Source organism: Dipodomys ordii, unplaced genomic scaffold (genome assembly GCF_000151885.1).
Source record: "Dipodomys ordii isolate 6190 unplaced genomic scaffold, Dord_2.0 Scaffold1, whole genome shotgun sequence".
NCBI classification, from domain to species: domain Eukaryota; kingdom Metazoa; phylum Chordata; class Mammalia; order Rodentia; family Heteromyidae; genus Dipodomys; species Dipodomys ordii.
The window spans coordinates 1151453-1163310 of NW_012267217.1; the positions used below are offsets into that span (position 1 = coordinate 1151453).

At 37.1% G+C, this 11858-nt stretch overlaps 1 pseudogene; it reads right to left on the reverse strand.

Moving 5' to 3' along the window:
- Nucleotides 1-476: 476 nt before the first annotated feature.
- LOC106003133 lies at nt 477-1348 on the reverse strand (annotated as a pseudogene).
- Between the last annotated feature and the right edge of the window lie 10510 nt (nt 1349-11858).

The following is an 11858-nucleotide window of genomic DNA, read 5'->3' on the forward strand; positions in this document are numbered from 1 at the left end:
GTGGTCAAGAGAACTTGACACATGATTAGCATTGTTGAAAGAGAAGCCTAAGTACGTGGAAGAATGTTGTGAACTCTTAGGAGAATAACTTAGCTCTGGACCATTTACCAATCAAAAACCAAACCAAACAAGAAAAGACCCACAACAACAAAACACTATCTAGAAACTAACTTCACTATAGCACTATAGTAATTACTAAAAGCACTAGTACTACTATTACTAGTAAGAACAATTTAAGAAAACAAAAATGCCAAGAAACCTTTACAAACAGTTAAATCGAAGTTTTAACTTTAAATATATGGAGATTTCTGAAGTATTCTAAGCTGTAAGACAGGCTCTTTGGCTCAGAAGAGTGACATCAGTGTTCTAGCAATAGCGATGACATTTTATTATAAATGTAGAACCTGCAAATGTACACATTAGTTTGAATTGCACTTGATTCAAAAAAGAATTGTATGTACAAGAGGGTCCGTGTTCTATGTGCAACTTTCAATGGAGCAGTTTATAATCACAGCTAGCTTTAAAAAATGTTTTCTGACTTCTGAAAAGAAATCATGAAAGCACTTCCTAAAAGTTAACAATGTGAATAGTAGGTGACACTGGCTCTTTTTTCTCCTTTGTGTGTGATGAACTTCATGAAACATTATTTCCCAAGGTACGTTTGTTTCTGGACCATACAGCTTACATGCTCTTCTTTCAAAGGCAACTGCCATTTGTTTGACAACTTCATCAAAAAACAACATGGCAAGCTGGAATGTAGAAGTGAGTAGAATTCAAAAGAAATTGAAAAATCCAGGGCACAAGTTCTTGGTTAGCCAGGAATCCTCGGGCTAAAATGCCCAATAGTCTCTAAATGATTGAAAAGTTTCCCATCAGTACAGGATGCCTTTACCAAATGTGATTTCACCAAGGTCACTATAAATGTATATCCTTCCAACACCAGAGGAAACCCAGTTTCAAATTGCATTTTACAATATTCAGATCTCTTTGATATGATATCTGATTTTTTACACCAAGGAATAAAAGGCTTGTAATAAAAGGCTTATAATCCTCCATTCCTGATACTACATCCTACATTTCCTATACTGAGTACCCTATAATTCTTCTTTCTGAATATTCTTTTCTTTTGTTTACTAATGACGCAATGATTTTGAAGAAAGTTCTTGCACATAGATCTTTGGGCAAAATGGTATGTACTGGAAGAATTCTGCTCATCAGCATACAGCAGGAAGTTAAATATCTTCCATGCTGCACAGATCCTCGTGCGGGGTGAAGGCCGCTGTTGCTGACTTTGGTGGGCATCTCTAGATTACCTTTGTCTGAGCCTAAGACCAGTTCGAGCTGCCATGTTCTAAGGTTGCATTCTTAACAAGTATCCTTGGCCATTTCATGCTATAGGTCACCACACCATTCACTGAAAAACATTATTGTGTTTTATTTTATTTTATTTGGTGTTTTAATACTTACTAAAACCCCCTCTAATCATTTTCTTTCCTAAAGCCTAAAGGAAAAAAATTCACAGTGAGTTGGTTGTTCAGGGCCTTAATCTTGAAAAAACAATATTAATATTTGAACTGAAAACATTCTAAGCAACCAATTTAGAAAATTTGTAACCCTGAACATACACTTTCACAAATTTAAGCCAGAATCTGTTGGTTCATGTCACTAATCTTAGTGACTCAGGAGGTTGAGATAGGAGGATCACAGTTTGAAACCAGATTAAACAAGAAAGACTTTGAGACTCTCCAAGGATCAAAGAGCTGGATGTATAGCTGTGGCTTAAATAGTAGAGTGTTTGACTTGATCACAAAAGCTAAGAAACTGGGGCTGGGAAGGTGGCTCAGTGGTAGAGCGCTTGCCTTGCATGCCTGGGACCTTGGGTTCGATTCCCCAGCACCACATAAGCAAAAAGAAAAAAGCCGGAAGTGGCACTGTGGCTCAAGCAGTAGAGTGCTAGCCTTGAACTGAAGAGCTGAGGGACAGCGCCCAGGTCCAGAGTTCAAGCTCCATGACCGGGCCCCCCTCCACCCCCCCCCCCCCCCGCCAAAAAAAAAGAAAAAGAAAAAGCTAAGAAACTGCTCCAGGACCAGCATACACACACAAAAAGAGCAAATTTGATATAGAGAGCACATTGTAATGACAAAATTCCTTCAGTCTTGATTCTTTCCTGTTTCTATTACACTTAATCAAATACCTAGGATGTTCTCTGAGACTGTAAAGAACAATCTGCAAATCTTTATTAGTTTCTTAGAAGAGTAGGTTTGTTACCTGAAGAGTCATTTTAGATATTATGAGGTAGATGAGCCAAATCTTACCTGAAAATCTACTTTAAAAATTTTTTTTCTTTAAGAAAATTGCTTCAGCTGGGTGCTGGGGGCTCACACTTATCATCCTGCCTTCTCAAAGATAAGATATGAAGATTGTGCTTTGAATCCAGAACAAGCAGGAAAGTTCCTGAGATTCTCATTTTCAATTAATTAACAAAAAGCAAGAAATTGAGCTGTGGTTCAAAGACTAGAACACTAGTCTTGAGTTAAAGAGCTAAGGGGCTGTGTCCAGGACTTCAGTTCAAACTCTAGTACTGGCATGGTGCATGTGTGCATGTGCAAACACACACTCACACACACACACACACACACACACAGAAAATTACTTCAAAGTACTTTTTTTTTGGGAGGGGGTGGGTCATGGGGCTTGAACTCTGGACCTGGGCGCTGTCTCTCAGCTCTTCAGCTCAAGGTGAGCAATCTACCACTTGAGCCACAGCTCCACTTCCAGTTTTCTGAGTGGTTTATTGGAGATAAGAGTCAAACAGACTTTCCTGCCCAGGCTGGCTTTGAACCATGATCCCCAGATTTCAGCTTCCTGAGTAACTAGGATTACAGGCATGAGCCACCAGCACCAGGTTTCGAAGTACTTTTATTTGGAAAGTATGTATGTTATATATGTTATATATGCATAGTATGTTATCAGTTAAGTTTTATTTAACAAGTTCTAAATGTAGCACACTTTTGATGTGTTAGATGACAGAGAAGGAATATCTTACCCTCAATGAGTCTTGATTTTGTGCATTTTACAAAGAAATGGATACTATGCTTGTACCACTAACACATGGAGAACTTAAACACTGCCAACAGGTTAGATGAAAAAAGCTATCAAGAGACTTTGGGTGTTAATTCTAAGTTTTCATGTGGATTTACTTCTCTTAAATGTCTGAGATATTAGAATCTAAAACATGCAGATCAAGTAATATTCAATTGTGCAATATAGAAGATAAATAGAATAATTTTCAGTAGAGAATGTGTATTACAGACTATTGTAGCTGTATTATATATGTTGTCATATTAAAGCAAGTATTAAATTTAATTAGAGAACTTAAAGGAGTCCTAAAAATGACAGTAAATAATATTTGCCAACTAACTATTCAAAGTTTTTTATACCTAAATTTGTTTGCCAATAGTGCAAACAGAAACATACTAAAGTTAAATACAGTCTATAAAAAACTCTATGTTCACTATGAGACTAACAGAATACATAAAACTGTTGTAGCTCATGTATGAAACAGATATTGCTCTATTTTCTAGAAATTCATCTGTATTTAGTGGTTCGGTTATTAAAGTCATGTGATCTGCATTGGTGCTTAAGTTCAAAGTTCTTCTTTCTACTATGTTATTTAAAAAATACTTTCTTGACATTTACTTCGGATTTTGTGTATTGAATTTAGTTGTTTCAGTGGATAACAAAGTTTCCCTTTTATGAATTTCATGAGTCATTTTGACATTAAATGATAAATGAGTCGTGCTTTATTCTCTCCTTCCCTAACTTCCTCCTCTACCTTCTTCCTCCCACATATTCATTAATACATTTCATCCATAAAGGTAAAAGTACTTTTTAAAACCATGAACTCCTGAGTCACCATGCCAATCAAATATAATAGCTATATGTCAAGTTATGTTTTCTCTTCTTGATGTTAATGATTGAAAAAGGCTAGTTCAACATGTGTCTTTGGTTTGTTCACTTTGACTATAGTTATTTGTTCCTTTTAAGATGATTATTTTATGTTTATTTTTATGCTTATGATTATTTTATAATTATTATGATCAATTCATATATCAATGTGATCAACAGAGTAATGTTTTCCCAGAGATACTCACATTTGTATCCTCAGAAACTTTACACATGCTATGCTAGAGAAGTTATATACATAGCATAAATAGCTGATGTTGCTCACCCTTTCACCCTCCTTTCTTGATTCTAGGGAAGTTTGTGCTATATCCCCATCTCAATACTATCTCCTTCTCAGCACTAAAAGGGGCTAGATCCAAAGATGTCTTAGTACCCAGTATGCTGATACAATTTCTCTTATTTTTCTGCTATGTGGTCTTTATCATTTCTAAGCAAATGTATTTTCTCCTTCCCCTGAGTTCTCTAGATTTTTCTTATGCTTTAATGTGCTAAAATTTTCACAAAGGTGAATTTTGGATCTGGAACTTTTTCATTCATATGAAAACATTCATGGAACTTCATATGGAAGTTCTAACATACATAATTTCTTCCTAATTTTTCTACTTATCTTTTGGGAACAACTCTTAATTGAATTTTGAGCTTTCTCATCTGATTCTGTGTCACTTATCTTTTTGTTCAATGTCTTATTTCACAGTGTTGCTTTACATTTTTGCAAGATTTTCTAAACTATTATCCACCCAAACTACTGTGTTTCTTCGTCCTCCTCCTCCTCCTCCTCCTCCTCCTCCTCCTCCTCGTCCAACTTCTCCTTCTTGTGCTCTCACTACTTACTTGATTTCACAGAACTGGGTTTGAATTTAGGGCCCCTTGTTTTCTAAGCATGCTCTCTACCATAGAGCCATATCCCTAGCCCTTTTATTGTGTTAGTTATTTTTTAGATAGAAGCCTTGTTTCCTGTCCAGGCAAATGCTTGGATCAGGTGCACATTCCCACATCCATATATAGGTTGGGAGAGGTTTTGTAAACTTTATGGCTTGGGCTAGCCTTAAGTTTTAAATCTCCTATTCTTAGACTCCCAAGTAGATGGATTACAAATGGGAGCCACTGGCACCTGCTGATATTTTTAAATTTTAAATTAGAAATTCTATTTTTAGCTTCTAAGAACATATTTATTTTTCCTCTGGATGTTCCTGTTCATGACTCTCATGAATAAGCTCTCAATTCTATTTGAGCACAGTATTTAAAACTTATTTAGTCTTTTTATAATCCCAGTGTAATTTCTATTTCTTTATCTTGCTCCTTTTAAAAAAAAATTAAAAGATGTTAGGTGGTATTGCATAGCTTTTAGGAATGTAGTTTCCATGAGCCAAGTTTTTGGCTTTTAATCTCAGCTCTATCACTTATTAACTATGTGGCTTTGGACAAGTAATTAAATTTCTATGCTGCTTAGTTCCTTCAGTTGTAAAATAGTGATTATTAACAGTACCTGCTTAACAGAGATTTTGATCCTAAATGATTAAATAAATTGAAAATGTAAAGACATTGAATGATATCTGCTATGCATTGTAGCTCTAATTACAGGTTATCCATATGGCTGTGTGTTCTTACTGGAAAAATGAAGACTTTATTACAGGTGATAAGTGTGGATAAAGCTAGCTGAACTGCAAAGTCGATTTCCACAAAGACTTCTCTCCCAGATGGAAAAGCTGTTCATGGCACAAATGAGTTATATCAATTCAACTGGCAGACTTCACTTTTCAACAGTACATAGGCAGAAAGCCAGAGGTCAGCAGGGCCCTCGAATACCAGAGTGAAGAGAGATTTATCCCCTTCTTCCATCCTGGAAGCATTGGCTTTTAAACAGGAAGCTTGCTCACTTTTTAAAGATAAAGCTCTACAGTGGTTAGCCTGCAGGTAAACACTGAAGGGTTGAAATTCCAGTTTTTCTGCCTGCAGGAAGGATGGGGGAATGAGACTGGCAAAGTGGAGCAAGAGTTAGGCAGCTTGTTTTAATCCATCAATTGGAACTCTATTTTTATTTGAATTCTATCTTTATTTTCTGTCAAAAGCTAACTAAGCATCCTTGTAGATAGTCTCTGAATCTGCGTTTCTTCCCTTTGCTTCTCTGGTCAGCAGCTTTCAGAAGCTCCTGTCTAGGAAGGAATTTGTTGCAATCATTTATGAGGCTTTGACTACACACATTATCTATGGTTCATTCATTGCTATCAGTTTGGTCTTCTACTTTGTCTGAGGCGGAGATGTGACTCAAGGAAGGCATTTTTGTATGTTTAGGATAAAATTTGACTCCTCCCTTCCATCCACCTAAGACAATCTCATTTAGTTTTTATTAATTGTCAATCATTATGTGATATTATTGTTATAATTTTACATAGGAAAGCAAAGAGAAGAAGTTTCTACAGGCCCTCATGATCACAAGATTAGTAAGGGTTAGTATAAGGATTCAGATCCAGATTTTTTTTTGATAAAATTTTTCAAACCGTAAGATCTAAGAATGGAAACTCAATGTGAGCATAAACATTATCAGCACTTGATGTTAAGCATACTGAGGAAAATACCAACATCGATCATGTAGATCTTGATTAGGTGTAAATAAATGACTTGAGTTTTAAAAAAAATTAAGGGCTGGATTTGTTTTGCTGGGGGGGAGAGGGATGAAGTGCTGTTGATGGTGATTGGATTTTGTCATCCTGGACCTTCAAACCTAAGACATGAGTGCCTGTGTCATCAATTATTCTTTCATCAGTTTTGATTAGTGTTTTTGTTGTTTTTTAATCATCTAAGTCACAAGAAATAGTGGGATTTTCACCTTAGGAAGCAAAAGCTCTTAACTCTGTTTTCTGGAATCAAATGCAGAGCAGGTGGAACACCAGAGTTCATCTAAAGCTATCACATAGTCATGTTATCTAAGACAGAATAGAGAAAACTTTAAAGGTCAGTCAGGATTTTTAGGGATTTGCAGTGAAAATACTATCAGACTTAACAAACCAATAAGTAGCTGAATTTTGATTTGAGAAAATAAATACTATTATGTTAAAAAATATGTATGGTAGCCAGGTGTTGGTGGCACACACCTGTAATCCTAGCTATGTGGGGGGCTGAGACCTGAGAATCATGGTTCAAAGCCAGCCTGGGCAGGAAAGTCTGTGAGACTCTTATCTCCAATAAACCATTAGAAAACCGGAAGTGGTGCTGTGGCTGAAGTGGTAGAGCGCTAGCCTTGAGCTGAAGAGCTGAGGGACAGCGTCCAGGCCCAGAGTTCAAGCCCCATGACAGACCAAAAAAAAAGAGAGTCTCACAGACTTTCCTGCCAGGGGCTGGCTTTGAACCAAGATCCTCAGATCTCAGTCCCCTGAGTAGCTAGGATTACATGCAGGAGCAACCAGCACCCTGCCCTGAGACTCTTAGCTCTAATTAATCACCAAAAAGCTGGAAGTAGAGCTGTAGCTCAAATGGTAGAATGCTAACCTGGAGCAAAAAAAGCTCAGGGACAGCAGGCAAGGCCAGAGTTCAAACCTCAGGTCTGACACAAAAGAAAGAAAGAAAGAAGTGTTATGTTGCCTTATTATCATCTTTTGGTAAATGTTCTCTGACAGGAAAAGAATATTGTCTATGTATTAAAAATGATACACTGTACAGCTGTGAAATAAAACAAAGGGCAGTCTTCCTCAGTCCTCTAGTTGAGAGAAATGATCAAATCTTAGGCAACTGGCTTCCTTATTACTTATTTATTATTTGTTTGTTTATTGTGCCAGTCTTGGGACTTGAACTCAGGGTTTGGGCAATGTCCCTGAGATTCTCTTTACTCAAGTGTAGCACTCTACCACAGACTTTCCTGTCTAGGCTGGCTTGGAACTGCTATCTTCAGATCTCAGATTCTTGAGTAGATAGGATTATAGGCATGAGCCACTGGTGTCTGGTTATTTTTTAATTTTTTTTTTTGTCAGCTGTAAGGTTTGAACTCAGTGCCTGGGCACTGTCCCTAAGCCTCTTTGTGCTCAAGGCTAGAAGGCTAGCGCTATTCCATCTGAGCCACAGTGCCACTTTTAGTTTGGGGGTGGTTAATTGGAGATAAGAGTCTTTCGGGGACTTTTCTGTGTGGGCTGACTTTGAAACATGATTCTCAGATCTCAGACTCCTGAGTAGCTTGGATTATAGGCAAGAGCTACCAGCACCTAGCTTAAATAAGATTTTTTTTTAATGAGTCATTTGCAAAGAAAGCTATTCTAGAAGTTATTGCACATATATTTCTCCTGAAGATTAGTGACAGCAGTGACCACATGACCACAATAGGATTAGAATTTCCCTTATTTACACATTTATTACACAATGTATTACACTGATCTAGTACAAATGCCCTATTGCATTGGTATGTAAATACAATTTCAGTTAATTAATATGTGACTTTAGTCTTGCATAACCGAATTTCTTTATTAACTGTCCATTTTATTAACATTGTTATAATTTTCTCTTTTAGATATAGAAACAGTACAAATATAAGAGGTAAGAAATGGGGTCTAGGTTTTAGAAAGTCAGTGCTGTGGTGAATGACAAGAGAATATCCGTGTATTTTAACGACCAATGCTGTAGCCAAAACATGTCTGCCTGCATTCTTTATTTCTCTTAAGTGGTATTTCTTGTGAAAGCTTTTGTTTGTATTGCTGCAGTCCGAGAAAAAAAATGCACTCAACGGTGAGTTGGATGTGGAAAGTTTCCAGAAAGGATGAAAGCACATGCTCTAACCATCACCACTAGTGTGTTTCACTCTCAGCTCAGAACAGAGCTAAAAGTTTAAGAAGTACCTAAAATTCAGGGTGAAGGAGTGTAGTTCAGTAGTAGAGCAGCCGCCTAGTTTCGACAAGACCTTGGTGATTGATTCCCTAGCTCAGGAAGGGAAAAAAAAATCTCTCTCTATATTTTTCAACATTTTATATTAGCATCAGTTAGTTGCACAAGGGAGTTTCATGCAGACATGTTCATATACACATTCAATAAACCTTGCCCAGATTCACCCCTCCATCAACCTCATTCCCCAATCCCAACTTTCATATCAGTCACATACAGTCTGGGTTTCCATGTTCACACATGTATGCCAAATATTTTAACCATCTTTAAGGGCTAAAATGTAATATTTCTCGTTATGATATGGAAGCATCTCATTCTAAGATGACACCTAAGAAGCCAGGGTTTTCTAGAAGGCAGTTTACTTAGAGAACATGAGGAAACCTGAATATCTTCCCTTGAAACTTTTGTTGCAAAGAAATCAGTATCTTTTGTATTCTATAAAGCAGTTTATGCCTATTTCAGAATAAATTGGTGTTGACCCATGTGTGATCAAATACTTTGTACCTGTTACTTGTAGTACAGTTGCACCCCTCATAAATCCCACTTTAATCAGCCCATGGTCAAGCTGGGGAAAAGAATCTATTTGGTTGATTTATGTCTAAGACCACTCTCTAAATGAAAATAAGCATAGCCTCCATGCCTCCCAAATTTAGAGCTCAAATGTGTTTCATATTACCTGCTCAAATATATACAATTCAGTTAACTTGTTTAAAACATATTGATTCCCACTAGGCAGCTCGACCTGGGAGGAAGTGATTTCTGTCTAACTATGGCCAAACACATACACAAACACACACACACACACACACACACAGAGAGAGAGAGAGAGAGAGAGAGCGCGCTCAGAGTGAATGTTTTCACGTTGAAACTGAAGATGTAAATGAAGGCCGGCAGTCTCTGTCTGGTTCTAGTTACAAGGTCTGTTTGTTGACATCGCAGATGAAGGCCTGCTGTGTCTCTGGCTCTGTCTACTCCATTTCCCTTCTAATTAGGCTTTGCCTTCAATTAAGTTAATGATGCAACTTTTCCTATAGATCATTTGCCCTTTCAATCAATTAACAGAATATGAAGGGTGCATCCCTCCTTGGCTTGGGATTCATTTGCCCGAGGGCAAACTGTTCAGCTCTCAGAAGTACCACATAAGCAGAAGCAGGATGTTTACTATATCACATATTATCCCTGAGAAAATCAGGCCTAATGGAAGCCTTCACTAATCAGCATTGCATTATTGATTTGAGTCATGGTAAAGAATGTATGTAAAAATGTTAAATCAGGTTATAAAAACAAAACTAATGAGTATGTTGTGAATATAAAACAATTCAAAAGTAAATTTAGGATCAACAGTACAAAACAGCAGATAAAGACTATTGCCATGTCAAGTAGAATGATGAAGCACACACATATGAACATAGATACACATGCACACACAGACACATGCAGGCACACTTGTTCACACAAATGGTTGTGAGTCAAATGGTTGTGGTTTTGTTTTCTAAAGGGAAAAATAAAAATGATTTTTCTGAGACAAGATAATTTTCCTTTATGGCTTGTCTTTAAACTTTCTGAAATGGATTAAAAATAATTTGGTTTATAATAATAAAAACAACCATAGTAAGATAATTGTGAAACCCATATGTCATATAGATCAGAGTCCAAGGCTTGAAAACCAAGTACATTTTATTACTTGACTTGAAATTTGTGAAAGAAATTTGTAAGAAAAGTTAAATATGAAGGTCCAGTATTTTACTGAAAGACAAAATGGAAATAAACATAGAACTGCTACAGGGTTGCATGTAGATGAGAAATACTAACTCCATAAAGATCATGATTGCTCTCCCAAATAGTGTGCTGTCTAGCAGAAGGTTACTTAGACAAAGGTAGGTACACCTTCATATCCATTTTTTTCCCTATGTAATGAAATAGATGCTTGTTTTCTGCTCAGCTTCATTGAGGTGTAATTGACAAATAAAAATTATATGCATTTGAGGTGTAAAAGAGCTGTTTTGATATGCGCACATGTTGTGAAATTCCACAAAGAAGCTAATTAACACATCCCTTAGTTCAGCACTTCTTTCATGTGTGAGGAGTGTGTTCACTAGCTATTCTCAGGAATTTCAAGTACATGGTCGATTCTTTTGTTTTCTTTTTCTTTCCATAGTCAATTCTTACTAACTCTAACCACCATGCTCATACTCATCCTTTGTATCTATTAGATTGACTTGTAGAATCTACACATAGGTACTTAGCATTGGACAGAAGGTTTAGAAAATTTAAAAACTATTACCATGCTAATAGGGTTTAAAGGAATAGGGTGAAGGGAGGGGGAGGGAGAAGGGGGAAAAAGGAATAGGGTTTATAGAAATAACATAAAACATATGAGAAGGGATATTATTTAAGTAGATTTTACCCATTTCTCTCTCATATCATGGAGTATAGCCATTCCAATTAGCTTCTGGTGTCCTCTTGCTCTATCTGTAGATGAGACGAAGCTCTTCTAAGGCTGTCAGTACTGAACCTTTGCATGCCCACAGCCGAGCAGCTCTAGGGGCAGGTACAGAGGCTTACATTTCCAAATCTTGATAGTTAGGGGTCTATTGCTTTAGCCTTTACTAGCTTCAAACTTAGGGCTCTAAGTAATCAGTGGAGACTCATTGCTCTAGGCTATAATGGTCAGTGGCTGCAGGATGTAGCAGCTACTGGAATCCTTGGCTTCCAGCATCAGAGAACACAACATAGACATCAGTCAGCCATGGCAGGCAGTGCTGCTAGTATTACAGGGCTTGGATAGGTCTCAGGTGTTCCAACACTCAGCCTTATAGCAACAAAGCTCTTAAATGGCTAGTCTGACAGCTCTAAGACTTGAGGTGTCTGAGGTATTTAATGACGTTGTAGTTCTCTGCAACTGCCAGGGACCTAGTGATGAGGGTCCACAATTGCTATTCTTTTTTTTTTTTAATTGTAAAGATACTATACAGAGGGTTACAGTTACATGAGTGAGGTAATGAGTACACTTCCTCTTGAACATTGTT